Below are 14,625 nucleotides of genomic sequence, written 5' to 3'. Positions count from 1 at the left end.
TATATGTTAGGTGAGAGATTAAGTTGATTAAAGATTCAAATTCTAGCTCACTTAGCCATATATAACCTTACCTTGACCCTAGCCCCATTACAACCTTATGAAAAGTCCTCATGACGAGTGTATTTATACATTGAATATTCGTTGATTGGTTGGATGAAGAACAAACTTTAGAAAGCATGATTAAAGGATAATTGAGTGAATTGAACCTTAAACATCGAGCGATTAGAGTGTATACACACCTAGTGAGGGTTCAATTACCCAATTCTATGTTTCCATACCTCTTATTATGTATTCTTGCAAGTTGCTTCATTTTGAGACTTGAATCAATTCTTTGGATTTTGATTGCATTGAATTACTTCTCTGCTTAGTCCTATATGTCCATACTCTTGCTTGGGAATTTGATTGTTTGTTTTCACTAAATCAATAGGACACTTGATGAGCAGAAAATTTATACGCTTTTTGGCATTATTTTTACATAGTTTTCAGTATAATTTAGTTATTTTTTAGTATGTTTTTATTAGTTTTTAATTAAAATTCACATTTCTGGACTTTACTATGAGTTTGTGTATTTTTCTGTGATTTCAGGTATTTTCTGGCTGAAATTGAGGGACCTGAGCAAAAATCAGATTCAGAGGTTGAAGAAGGACTGCAGATGCTGTTGGATTCTGACCTCCCTGCACTAAAAGTGGATTTTCTGGAGCTACAGAACTCCAAATGGCGCGCTTCCAATTGCGTTGGAAAGTAGACATCCAGGGCTTTCCAGAAATATATAATAGTTCATACTTTGCCTGAGTTTAGATGACGCAAACTGGCGTTGAATGCCAGTTCCATGTTGCAGTCTGGCGTTCAGCGCCAGAAACAAGTTGCAAAGTGGAGTTCAACGCCAGAAACACGTTACAAACTGGCGTTCAACTCCAAGAATGACCTCTCCACGTATAAACTTCAAGCTCAGCCCAAGCACACACCAAGTGGGTCCCGGAAGTAAATTTCTGCTTCATTTACTCATTTCTGTAAACCCTAGTAACTAGTTTAGTATAAATAGGACTTTTTACTATCTTTGTAAAGGATCTTTGATTAGTTTTATGCTATCTTAGACCTTTAGGGGGGCTGGCCATTCGGCCATGCCTGAACCTTCATCACTTATGTATTTTCAACGGTAGAGTTTCTACACACCATAGATTAAGGTGTGGAGCTCTGCTGTTCCTCATGAATTAATACAAAGTACTACTGTTTTTCTATTCAATTCAAGCTTATTCCTATTCTAAGATATCCATTCGCACCCAAGAACATGATGAATGTGATGATTATGTGACGCTCATCATCATTCTCACCTATGAACGCGTGCCTGACAAACACTTCCGTTCTACATGCAAACAAGCTAGAATGAGTATCTCTTGGATATCTAATACAGAGGATCGAGTCCGAGATATTAGAATCTTCGTGGTATAAGTTAGAACCCATGGATGGCCATTCCTGAGATCCAGAAAGTCTAAACCTTGTCTGTGGTATTCCGAGTAGGATCTGGGAAGGGATGGCTGTGACGAACTTCAAACTCGCGAGTATTGGGCGTAGTGACAGACGCAAAAGGAGGGTGAATCCTATTCCAGTATGATCGAGAACCTCCAGATGATTAGCCATGCAGTGACAGTGCATCGGACCATTTTCACAGAGAGGATGGGAAGTAGCCATTGACAACGGTGATGCCCTACACAAAGCTTGCCATGGAAAGGAGTAGGAATGGTTGGATGAAGACAGCAGGAAAGCAGAGGTTCAGAGGAACGAAAGCATCTCTATACGCTTATCTGAAATTCTCACCAATGAATTACATAAGTATCTCTATCCTAGTTTATGTTTTATTTATCTTTTAATTATTAAAACTCTATAATCAGTTGAATCCGCCTGACTGAGATTTACAAGGTGACCATAGCTTCCTTCATACCGACAATCTCCGTGGGATTGACCCTTACTCACGTAAGGTTTATTACTTGGACGACCCAGTGCGCTTGCTGGTTAGTTGTACGAAGTTGTGAAACAAAATTAAGAATATGAACATGCGTATGAAGTTTTCAGCGCCGTTACCAAGGAAGTAAAGATCACGATTTCGCACACCAAGTTTTTGGCGCCGTTGCCGGGGATTGTTCGAGTTTGGACAACTGACGGTTCATCTTGTTGCTCAGATTAGGTAACTTTATTTTAATTTTAAGTTTTTGTTTTTTTTATTCTCTTAATTTTTGAAAAATATAAAAAAAATTATTTTACATTAATTTATGTTCTTCAGAATTTTTAAGAATGAATTCTAGAGTTTCATAAAAAATGTTGGAGCCTGGCTGGCTGCAAAGCCATGTCTAAATTCTTTTAGACTAAGGCTTCTAAACCATCATCACAAGAGCAAGCTAGTTGTTCCTAATCCATCTGCTGCTGTATGACTGATGTGTATTCTAAAGCTTGGCTGGCTAGTGAGCCATGTCTAATTCCTGGACTGAAGCTTTAGACTAAGAGTGCAAGATTCCTGGAATTCATATTAAAAATTTTGAAATCCTTATTTTTCTTTTTCAAATAAATTTTTGAAAAAAATACCAAAAAAATTTTAATAAAATCATAAAATCAAAAATAATTTTATGTTTTTCTTGTTTGAGTCTTGTGTCAATTTTTAAGTTTGGTGTCAATTGCATTTTTTCTAAAAATTTATGCATTTTTTGAAAATTCATGCATTCATAGTGTTCTTCATGATCTTCAAGTTGTTCTTGGTAAGTCTTCTTGTTTGATCTTTAAAATTTCTTGTTTTGTGTCTTTTGTTGTTTTTCATTTGCATTTTCAATTTGTTAGTGTCTATACATGAAAAATCTTTAAGTTTGGTGCCTTGCATGTTTTCTTTTCTTGAAAATTTTTCAAAAATAAGTTCTTGGTGTTCATCTTGACATTCAAAGTGTTCTTGGTGTTCATCTTGAAACTCATAGTATTCTTGCATGCATCACATATTTTGATCCAAAATTTTCATGCCTTGAGTCTTTTTGATGTTTTTCTCTCTCATCATTAAAAATTCAAAAATCAAAAAAATATCTTTCCCTTATTTCACTCATAAATTTAAAAAATTTGAGTTGACTTTTTCAAAACTTTTTAAAATTTAGTTGTTTCTTATGAGTCAAGTCAAATTTTCAATTTAAAAAATTCTATCTTTTTCAAAACTTTTTCAAAAATGAAATCTTTTTCATTTTTTCTTTATGATTTTCGAAAATTTCAAAAATTATTTTCAAAATCTTTTTCTTAATTTTATTTCAAAATTTTCGAAACTTAACTAACAAGTAATGTGATTGGTTCAAAAATGTGAAGTTTGTTACTTTCTTGTTAAGAAAGGTTCAATCTTTATGTTCTAGAATCTTATCTTTTAGTTTCTTGTTAGTCAAGTAATCAATTTTAATCTTAAAAATTAAATCTTTTTGATTATATCTTTTTATCATATCCTTTATATCATATCTTTTTCAAAATTTTATCTTTTTCAAAAAAAAATTTTGATTTTAAAATATCTTTTCCAACTTCTTATCTTCTTATCTTTTCAAAATTAATTTTCAAATCTTTTTCAATCAACTAACTAATTGACTTTTTGTTTGTTTCTTATCTTTTTCACCACCTAACTACTCTTCTCTCTCTAATTTTCGAAAATACCTCCCTCTTTTTCAAAAATTATTTTTAATTAATTAATTGTTTTAAATTTTAATTTAACTTAATTTCAATTTTAATTTCCGAATTTTAACCTTAATTTTTATTTTTAATTTGTTTAAATTTTTGAATTCTTCTCTTCCTCATCTTATTCTATTTATTTATTCAATTACTAACACTTCTCCTCATCTCAAATCACTGCTCCTATCCTCACCCTTGTGTTTGGATTATCCATTCTTCTTCACTCCTATTCCCTTTCTTCTTCTACTAACAATAAGGAACCTCTTTACTGTGACATAGAGGATTCTTCTTCTTTTCTTGTTCTCTTCTCTTTCATATGAGCAGGAACAAGGAAAAAGGCATTCTTGTTGAAGCTGATCCAGAACCTGAAAGAACTCTGAAGAGGAAACTAAGAGAAGCTAAAATACAACAATCCAGAGATAACCTTACAGAAATTTTCGAAAAGGAAGAGGAGATGGAAGCCGAAAATAATAATAATGCAAGGAGGATGCTTGGTGATTATACTATACCTACTTCCAAGTTTGATGGAAGAATCATCTCAATCCCCACCATTGGAGCAAACAATTTTGAGCTGAAACCTCAATTAGTTGCTCTAATGCAACAGAACTGCAAATTCCATAGACTTCCATCAGAAGATTCCTACCAGTTTTTAACTGAGTTCCTGCAGATCTGTGAGACTGTTAAGACTAATGGAGTAGATCCTGAAGTCGACAGGCTCATGCTTTTCCTTTTTGCTGTAAGAGACAGAGCTAGAACATGGTTGGACTCACAACCTAAAGATAGCCTGAACTCTTGGGATAAGCTGGTCACAGCCTTCTTGGCTAAGTTCTTTCCTTCTCAAAAGCTGAGTAAGCTTAGAGTAGATATTCAGACCTTCAAGCAAAAAGATGGTGAATCCCTCTATGAAGCTTGGGAAAGATATAAGCAGATGACCAAAAGGTGTCCTCCTGACATGCTTTCAAAATAGACCATTCTGGATATATGCTATTATGGTCTGTCTGAGTTCTCCAAGATGTCACTGGACCATTCTGCAGGTGGATCCATTCACCTAAAGAAAACGCCTGCAGAAGCTCAAGAACTTATTGACATGGTTGTAAATAATCAATTCATGTATACTTCTGAGAGAAATTCTGTGAATAATGGGACACCTCAGAAGAAAGGAGTTCTTGAAATTGATACTCTGAATGCCATATTGGCTCAGAACAAAGTGTTGACTCAGCAAGTCAACATGATTTCCCAAAGTTTGAATGGATGGCAAAATGCATCCAACAGTACTAAAGAGGCATCTTCTGAAGAAGAAGCTTATGATCCTGATAACCCTGCAATAGCAGAGGTAAATTACATGGGTGAACCTTATGGAAACACCTATAATTCATCATGGAGAAATCATCCAAATTTCTCATGGAAGGATCAACAAAAGCCTCAACATGGCTTTAATAATGGTGGAAGAAACAGGCTCAGCAATAGCAAGCCTTTTCCATCATCTTCTCAGCAACAGACAGAGAACTCTGAACAAAATACCTCTAATTTAGCAAACTTAGTCTCTGATCTGTCCAAGGCCACTTTAAGTTTCATGAGTGAAACAAGGTCCTCCATAAGAAATTTGGAGGCACAAGTGGGCCAGCTGAGTAAGAAAATCACTGAAACACCTCCTAGTACTCTCCCAAGCAATACAGAAGAGAATCTAAAGAGAGAGTGCAAGGCCATTGATATAACAATCATGGCCGAACCCACAAAAGAGGAAGAGGACGTGAATCCCAGTGAGGAAGACCTCCTGGGACGTCCAGTGATCAATAAGGAGTTTCTCTTTGAGGAACCAAAGGACTCTGAGGCTCATCTAGAGACCATAGAGATTCCAATGAACCTCCTTATGCCCTTCATGAGCTCTGATGAGTATTCTTCTTCTGAAGAGAATGAGGATGTTACTGAAGAGCAAGTTGCCAAGTACCTTGGTGCAATCATGAAGCTAAATACCAAATTATTTGGTAATGAGACTTGGAAAGATGAACCTCCCTTGCTCATCAATGAACTAAGTGATCTGGATCAACTGACATTGCCTCAGAAGAAACAGGATCCTGGAAAGTTCTTAATACCTTGTACCATAGGCACCATGACCTTTGAGAAGGCTCTATGCGACCTGGGTCAGGGATAAACCTCATGCCACTCTCTGTAATGGAGAAACTGGGAATCCTTGAGGTACATGCTGCCAATTTCTCATTAGAGATGGCAAACAAATCTATGAAGATGGCTTATGTACTAGTAGAGGACGTGTGAAGAACTGAAGATTGATGGTTTAGAAGTTATAGAAAACTCTCGTTGTAAGTATAGTTACTAAACCAAGCAATCAACCTTTCTTACAAACGTTTTGGGTGTCACAAGTAACAAACCCCTTTAAAAATTGCTAACCGAGTATTCAAACCTCGGGTCATCTTCTCAAGGAACTGCAGGGAAGTATGTTCTTATTATTGGTTATGGAGGTTGTAAAATCGGGGTTGAGAGTGAAGAGTAGATATGACAAATAATTTAAATGGTAATTAAAATAAATAAATACTGTAAAGCAATCTTTTGGCAAGGTAAGAGAAATTGGAAGTCCAACTTAGTTATCTCTCTCAACAATAATGAAAGTTGAATCTAAATTCCACTTAGTTAACCTTTACTAAAGTAAAGGAAAGTCAAGGGACTAATTAGTTTGACCTTCGAATCCTATTTATTTCCTAAGAAAAAGTTGGGATTATTGAAGTTCAGTTCAATTAGCAAGATAACGATTATCAATTATGCTGAGTTTAATAATGTTGAGTTACTGATTTCTTAACCAAGACCAAAAGGGAAAAACAAAATTGTTGGAATAAAAATGTCCTTAGATGGAAAGCAATGGTAACACAAATTAAAGAGAAAGCAATCAATAACTGAAATACCTCATAATCACTAATTCAAATCATAACATGGAAAGGGTTCATAAGTCAAGTTGGCAACATTTATAGGTACGAATAAAAGCATTAAAGTAAATATTAAACCTGGATCGAGAGTCACTCTTACAAACTAAGAGAAGTCCTAAATCCTAATCCTAATCCTAAGAGAGAGAGAGAGGAGAGAACCTCTCTCAAACTAAATCTAAATCATGGAAAGTGAAAATTGGCGAGCTCCCTTTGAATAGATGCATTCCCCTACTTTATAGCCTCTAATCTGTGTTTTCTGGGCCGCAAACTGGGTCAAAAATAGCCCAAAAATCGCCCCTTGTGTATTCTGGTACGTCCAGGTCGCGGACAAGTGACGCGGAGGCGTCGTCCACGCGGCCGCGCGAGTTGAAGTTCGCAGATGCGACGCGTCCGCGTAGATCACGCGTTCGCGTCGCCTAGCATCAGAGCAACTATGGCATATTATATATCAAATCGAAGCCCCAGACGTTAGCTTTCCAATACAATTGGAACTGCGTCATTTGAACCTCTGTAGCTAAAGTTATAGCCGTTTGAGTACGAAGAGGTCAGGCTGGACAGCTTAGCAATTTCTCCAACTTATTGTATTCCTTCCACTTTTGCATGCTTCCTTTCCATCCTCTGAACCATTCTTGCCCTGTAATCTCTGAAAACACTTAACACACATATCAAGACATCTAATGGTAATAGGAGAGGATTAATAATAAGTAAATATAAGATCAAAGAAGCATGTTTTCAATCATAGCACAAAATCAGGAAGGAAATATAAAACCATGCAAATAGTATGAATAAGTGGGTATAGAGTTGATAAAAACCACTCAATTGAGCACAAGATAAACCATGAAATAGAGGTTTATCAACCTCCCCACACTTAAACAATAGCATGTCCTCATGCTAAGCTCAAGAGAAGCTATAAAAATGAAGAAGAATGGTAGGATGTATGAAATGCAATCCTATCTATATGAATACAACTACATGCAAAATGTTTCTACCTACTTGATTAAAAATAAATAAGTTTTCCAAGACAAACATAAATCAGATTTCACTAATTCAAATTATACAATAAAGGACAAATAAACTTGTAAGAAGATAGCTAATGAAAGCAGGGAACATAGAATCAAGCATTGAACCCTCACTAGTAGTGTATATCACTCTTACTCTAAGGTGTCTAGGGTCAATCACTCTACTCTTCTCTAGTCATGCTTTCTAAACCTTGTTCTTCATCTAACCAATCAACAATATTTAATATACCAATGCAAACATCATGAGGTCTTTTTCAAGGTTATAATGGGGCTAAGGTAAGGGTAAAGGTATATATATGGCTAAGTAAGCTTTATAAATTGAATCTTTAATTAACCTAAGCTCTCACCTAATATACATATACTCTATATACTTTTAAATTCATGCCTAGCTACCCATAATTCTCACTTTTGTATAATTCCCATACTCATGTACTAAATTTTTCTTTAATTTTTATCACATGTGCATTGATCTTTTATTAAACTTAATATTGGGGTAATTTTGTCCCCTTATTTACTTATTTATTGAGTATTTTTCCTTTTTTGGCTCTCTCTTTAGCCCTATGTCTCTTATCCTTAGGAGGTCTTCCTCCACTAGCAGGTTTTTTCGGGAAACTTCATTTATTCTGGTGTGGATGGCAGGCAGGCCTATATTTCTTGGTTTCAATAGGACTCCTTACGAGCGTTGTTTCTATCTACTATTATCTAAAAATAATCAAGTTATTAATGACTGGACGAAACCAAGAAATAACTCCTCACGTGCGAAATTTTATCATACAAATCCCTACTCTACTACCTTCCCGGAGTTCATTCTCCGGGGAATTCTTATTTTATTTTTTCTCTTTTTTCTCTCTTTTTTTTTTGTAGAGAAACAAACATAACTTATCAATACACATGGATTTTCTATTATTTTTCTGTTTTGGTTTTTCATGAGTAGGTTCCCAAATTTCTGATATTCAAATAAATTAGAAACATTATACTTTTCCTTTATTAACCCATGTTCCTACAATTTCCCCACACTTAATTAACATACTATCTTAAGCTAACCAAAGATTCAATTGGGATAATTAATTTGTTTTCCGCTTAAGGCTAGTGATGTGGTAAAATACAGAATAAATGGGGATTAAAAGGCTCAAGGTGGCTGACAATGGTGATTTAAAGGGTAGGCTTATTTGGGATAAGTGAGCTAAAATCAAATAATGGCCTCAATCATATGCAAGCATGTAAATACACTAAATATTGGACATATAGAATGGAACAAAGCTAAGATTGCAATTATAGAGAAGAAAACACACAAGAATAAAAATATTATGGTTAAATAGTGTAACCATATAAGTAAGCACAAAATCTCACAGGTTGTGTGTTCTTTGGCTCAAAAACCATGTTCCAAATACAACTTCAAACAAATTTAACAAAAAAATTTTCAATTTAAATTACTGAAATTTTTCAAAAATAGGGTCTTTAGAAGAATTTTATTACTTTAACCAAGTAGTAACTAGATGCATAAAATCAAACAAATATGCAAATGCAACAATGAACAAACAAATAAAATAAAAAATTTGGTGTTGAGTCAAGAAATAACTAACCCATGGAGATCGGTATCGACCTCCCCACACTTAAAGATTGCACCGTCCTCGGTGCATGCTGAGATGTGCAGGTGGACGGGTTGCTCCAACTGACGCTTGTAGATGGAGGTGTCTTGGTTGGAGATCTCTTGGTTCCTTTCCTTGCTGGTGTCTTGTCAGCGACCTTCTCTTTTTCTTTCTTGGCACCCATGCCTAAGGAGGAAGAAAAAGAAAGAGTGTAAAATATAGAAAACTAAGACTGGAAGGGAGGAAATTCCAAGTGATAAGGAATGCCAAAGAAAAGATGATAACCCAACTACATGGTAGCTACAACATGTAGGAAAGACAACAATAAAGATCAAAAGGGGCAATTCAAAATAATTAGATGCAAGAGGATAAAAATATGCAAATAATAGGCATGAGAAGCATGGCTCAAGCATAAATGTGCCAAATTAAAGAGCATGTGGAATGATGACAATTATGAATGATAATCTCAAATACATTGGGTGTGCAAGTTAAAAATAAGGATGAAAATAATGTAATCCAAATGTATATGAGAGCCATAAGTAAATTTCAATTGTCAAATCTTTCCTTAGAATAGCCATATGCTCAAATAAATTAAGGCACTTATCCAAATAAAACTCCAACACCAACATAAAAATGCATGAAAAAAAATTGAAAAAGAAAAAGGAAAGAACAAATAAATGCATTAAATTAAAGGGATAGAAGAGTAGAGGGAAAGAAGACGAGAAAGAAAGAAGAAAGAAGGAAAGATAGAAGAAATTAGGATTAGAGAAGAAAAGATAAGAAAATTGGCACTAATCTGGATAGGTTGTGCGACGCTGGCGACGCGGTCGCGTGGGTGATGCGGTCGCGTGGTGCGCGATAAGGTTGGGTGACGCGAACGCGTGGGGCACGCGATCGCGTGACTCGATTTGTGCTAGTGGCGCGAGTGCAGCCTCACTCTCGTACAACTCTCTGTTCAAAAATCATTAATTGCCAAATATTGGGTGACGCAATCACGTGGGGCATGCGATCGCGTGAGTGGGCTTTCAGAAGGATATGACGCGGCCGGGTGGGTTACGCGATCGCGTGGTGGCTAGGTGGTGGTTGAGAGAAGAGGAGGAAGAGAGGGAGAAGAGGGTTGGGGGGCTGCGCGACTGATAGGGTTTGCGTGGCTGGGGGGTTATATTTTCAAATCCACGTGATCGCGTGGGGGACGCGGTCGCGTTGTGGAGGTGATAATGGGGGTGACGCAATCGCGTGGGTCGCGCGATCGCATGAAAGGGGTGGAAGAGGGGATGACGCGATCGCGTGGGTCACGCGATCGCGTTGCTGGACATTGTGCTAAAAGCACAACTCCAGCACCGTTTCAGCATAACTCTCTGTCTCATCCTAGGGTGTTGTGCAATCTATGCAACGCGATCGCGTCGCTCACGCGGTCGCGTGGGATTGGTTTTGTGCAAGTTACGCGATCACATGGGGCATGCGATCGCGTGGGCCAATTTGTGCAAAATGCACAAGGGCCGCACGATTCCAGCCTAACTTTCTGGACGTTGGATATTTACGCCGATCTCCAGGTCACGCGGCCGTGTGGATGACGCGGTCGCGTGGATAGTGTTTGATGCCAAGGCATCTTAGGCTAGTTTCACTAGCATTTTTCTGTTAGTTTTAGTTGTTTTATGCATTTTCTTGAGCTTAAAGTAACCAAGAATGGTCAAATGAATAACAAAGCAATGAACCATCCAAACAGTATGATTTTAATGCAAATTCCATGAGTTTTAGTTATATTACTTGAATGCTATGAATGGAAGATTTCTCATGAAATTTTGCAAGACTTTGATACAATTGTTTGGATGATTTCAGGGAAGAAGAGGCTAAGCAAGGAAGCAACAAAATCAATAAAGGAAGCTTGAATATCACATGTGGAGTTTAAGTTCCAGTTTAAGCCTAAACTGGAGCTTAAACGCGAGAATCAGGAAGGCTAAGAAATGCTGGAATTGAAGTTTAACCTCCAGTTTAACCTTAAACTGGAGGTTAAACGCCAGAATGAAAGTCTCACCAAAGAAGCATTTCCACGTTTAACCTCCAGTTTAACCTTAAACTGGAGGTTAAACGCCAGAAGTGAGAAGGGCACCAAGGGGGGTAGTTCCACGTTTAACCTCCAGTTTAACCTTAAACTGGAGGATAAACGCCAGAAAAGGGAAAAGCACCAGGGAGCCATTTCCACGTTTAAGCTCCAGTTTGACCTTAAACTGGAGCTTAAACGTGTTCGACCAAGTTTCTCCTCCAGGGTTGCTTTCTCCATTTCCACGTTTAAGCTCCAGTTTAACCTTAAACTGGAGCTTAAACGTGTTCGACACCTCCAGGGCTACCTTTCTCAGCTTCCACGTTTAAGCTCCAGTTTAACCTTAAACTGGAGCTTAAACGTGTTCGACCTCCAGGGTTGCTTCCTCCATTTCCACGTTTAAGCTCCAGTTTAACCTTAAACTGGAGCTTAAACGTGTTCGACCTCCAGGATGGCTTTCTCTATTTCCACGTTTAAGCTCCAGTTTAACCTTAAACTGGAGCTTAAACGTGTTCGACCTCCAGGGCTGCCTTTTCTATCTCCATCTTTAAGCTTCAGTTTAACCTTAAACTGAAGCTTAAACGTGCTTCCACAAAAGGCATCACTGGAAGTGTCTGGCGTTTAAGCTGCAGTTTAAGCTTAAACTGCAACTTAAACGCCACTCTTGGAAAAGGTTTCTGGGCCAAAAATATTGCGGTTTAAGTTAGTATTTGAGCACAAACATTAACTTAAACTTACTCTGGTATGAAACCCAATTGAATATCATGGTTTATGGGATTGGGCCTGAAGGATTGATGAGTCTGAAATTTCAATTTATTGAGTCATGTGTCATTATTTGATTATCACTAAGTTGGCTCAATGAATGTTACAGAATTTGGATCAACAGCCTCATCAAGATTATGGATCATAAACCCAAGGCAAAAGGAAAGCAGGGAGAGGCCTCAAAGCCCAAGAAACACAACAGAAGCTCAATATAGAAAGTGTATAAATAGGATAGAATTTAAGTTAGGGAGGACTTTTACTTTTTCATTTAGCTAGTTTTCATATCTTTGTAGTTGAATTCAGAGCTATGACTCACTAAACCCCTTTCATTGGGTTAGGGAGCTCTATTGTAATTCAATGAATCAATAATAGTTTATCTTCTTCTTCAATCTTTTCTCTTGAATTTTGTTAGAAAGCTTCTCGATCTAATTCCATTGGGTAGTTGTCTTGGGAAAGAAACTACCCATAATTGGAATCCTTCGGAACCTTGGGAAAGGAATGGAGGATTCATGCTAGAGAAGCTTTCTCACAGTGAATTGGATTGGGGTTTGGATGGATATTGTGACATGTAATCCTACCAAATTGTGGTTCATGAAACTGTGTGGTATAATCAGTGATCGAGCATCATCTCTTCTTATGAACATTTAAACCAAGGGATTGGGAATTTGTTTGTTTTTAGAGAGAATTGGTGAGCCAAGGGATTGGGATCCAATCATATAAGATTGCCAAGCAAAATTCAATGAACGCATTGGTTGAGGAAGAGATAAACATGTTTTGATTCGGAGATCTCAATATCTCCTAACACCCAATGAATTCCCCATTTCTGATTTCCACTTTCTCTTTATATTCTGCAACTCAATTCATGCAATCACCCCCATTCCCTTTTAATTTCAGCAATTTAGCTTCTGCTCTTTAATTCATGCAATTTAAGATTCCGCCATTTCAATTTCTTGTCATTTACTTTTCCCGCCAATTTTACATTCCGCAATTCTCATCTAACTCTTGATTCCGCTCAACTAGAACACACTTCTAATCCGAATTGCTCACTCAACCAATCCTTGTGGGATTCGACCTCACTCTATTGTGAGTTTTTACTTGACGATAACCGGTGCACTTGCCGGAAGGAATTTTGCCGATCGTGCAATTTCCTAAATCGTAGCATAACTAGTTTATGCGCATCAAGTTTATGGCGCCGTTGCCGGGGATTGGTTTTCGATTGACAATTCTCCAATTGGAAGTTAACTAGATTGAGCATTTTTTTTTGTTTTGATTAATTCAGTACAAGTTACTTGTTGAATTTTAATTTCTGCACTCTGTTACATGCTTTCTTTCTTTATGCCTTTAAATTCAAGCAACTAACTCACTGACTCACTAACTGTTTGAATTAATTCCTCAATTGCTCTAACCATACTCTTCCATTAACCAAGAGTATTTCACTTGTTTGTTGCCTGTGCTGTGTTCTTGTATGACAGGTAAGAGAGGAGAGACATCAACTCCTCCATATACCGAACCAGAGAGGACCCTTCATAGACTTAGAAGGGAAGCAAGAGGGAAGAGAGTACTAGGAGAAGAAGAATCTGAAGGAGAATCTGAGGACAATTTTGAGGAAGCTCTAGATCTCAACATGGATAGAGAAGTTCACAACCATGAGAGAGCTGATGGAAACAATGCCATTCCTGAGAGGAGGGTTCTTAGTTCATACATAAACCCAACCTCTGGGAATTGTGGTAGCAGCATTCAGAAACCACCCATTCAGGCCAACAATTTTGAACTCAAACCACAGCTAATATCACTTATGGAGAATCATTGTTCATTTGGTGGGAGTGCTAATGAAGATCCCAACCAACATCTCACAAAATTCCTGAGAATTTGTGACACTGTGAAGTCCAATGGAGTCCAGGAAGATGCCTATAAACTGCTTTTGTTCCCATTTTCACTTAGGGACAAAGCAGCTAAGTGGCTGGAATCATTCCCAAGGGGGAGTCTAACAACATGGGATGAGGTGGAAAGCAAGTTTCTGGCACGTTTCTACCCCCCACAAAAGGTCAATAGGCTTCGATCTGAGGTTCAGACTTTTAGACAACAAGATGGTGAAACTCTCTACGAGGCATGGGAGAGATTCAAGGATTTGACAAGGAAATGCCCACCAGACATGTTCCATGATTGGGTGCAATTGCATATTTTCTATGATGGACTGTCTTATGAATCAAGGAAGGCTGTAGACCATTCATCAGGAGGTTCATTGAACAGGAAAAAGACTGTGGAAGAAGCCATTGAAGTGATTGAGACAGTGGCTGAGAATGAGTACTACTATGCATCAGAGAGGCACAACACTAAGGGAGTCATGGAGCTGAACCATGTTGATACAATTCTAGCCCAAAACAAAGTGTTTGCCAAGCAACTAGCAGAGCTTACCAGGCAATTAGAAACAAAGCAAGTGGCTGCAATACACACACAAGATCAAGAGGAAGTAAGCATTGAAGGAGGTGATTGGGAAGAGGCCAACTATGTGGGAAACCAACAAAGGCAATCATATCATCCACATTCCAACACTTACAACCCAGGATGGAAAAATCACCCAAACTTTGGGTGGGGGAACC

The 14,625-nt window shown here is 37.6% G+C and overlaps 2 non-coding genes across 2 annotated transcripts; both read right to left on the bottom strand.

The window, feature by feature from the left end:
* Positions 1-4,528: 4,528 nt before the first annotated feature.
* Positions 4,529-4,636, bottom strand: LOC112774824 (small nucleolar RNA R71). The gene has a single exon (XR_003189283.1). It is a non-coding gene; the product is annotated as a small nucleolar RNA R71 (small nucleolar RNA).
* Positions 4,637-14,075: 9,439 nt separating this feature from the next.
* LOC112773989 (small nucleolar RNA R71) lies at positions 14,076-14,179 on the bottom strand. The gene has a single exon (XR_003188505.1). It is a non-coding gene; the product is annotated as a small nucleolar RNA R71 (small nucleolar RNA).
* Between the last annotated feature and the right edge of the window lie 446 nt (positions 14,180-14,625).

The sequence above is a fragment of the Arachis hypogaea genome, chromosome 18, assembly GCF_003086295.3.
Source record: "Arachis hypogaea cultivar Tifrunner chromosome 18, arahy.Tifrunner.gnm2.J5K5, whole genome shotgun sequence".
NCBI lineage: Eukaryota > Viridiplantae > Streptophyta > Magnoliopsida > Fabales > Fabaceae > Arachis > Arachis hypogaea.
Note: the sequence above shows the minus strand (reverse complement) of the source record. Positions and strands in the feature narration are given on the sequence as shown.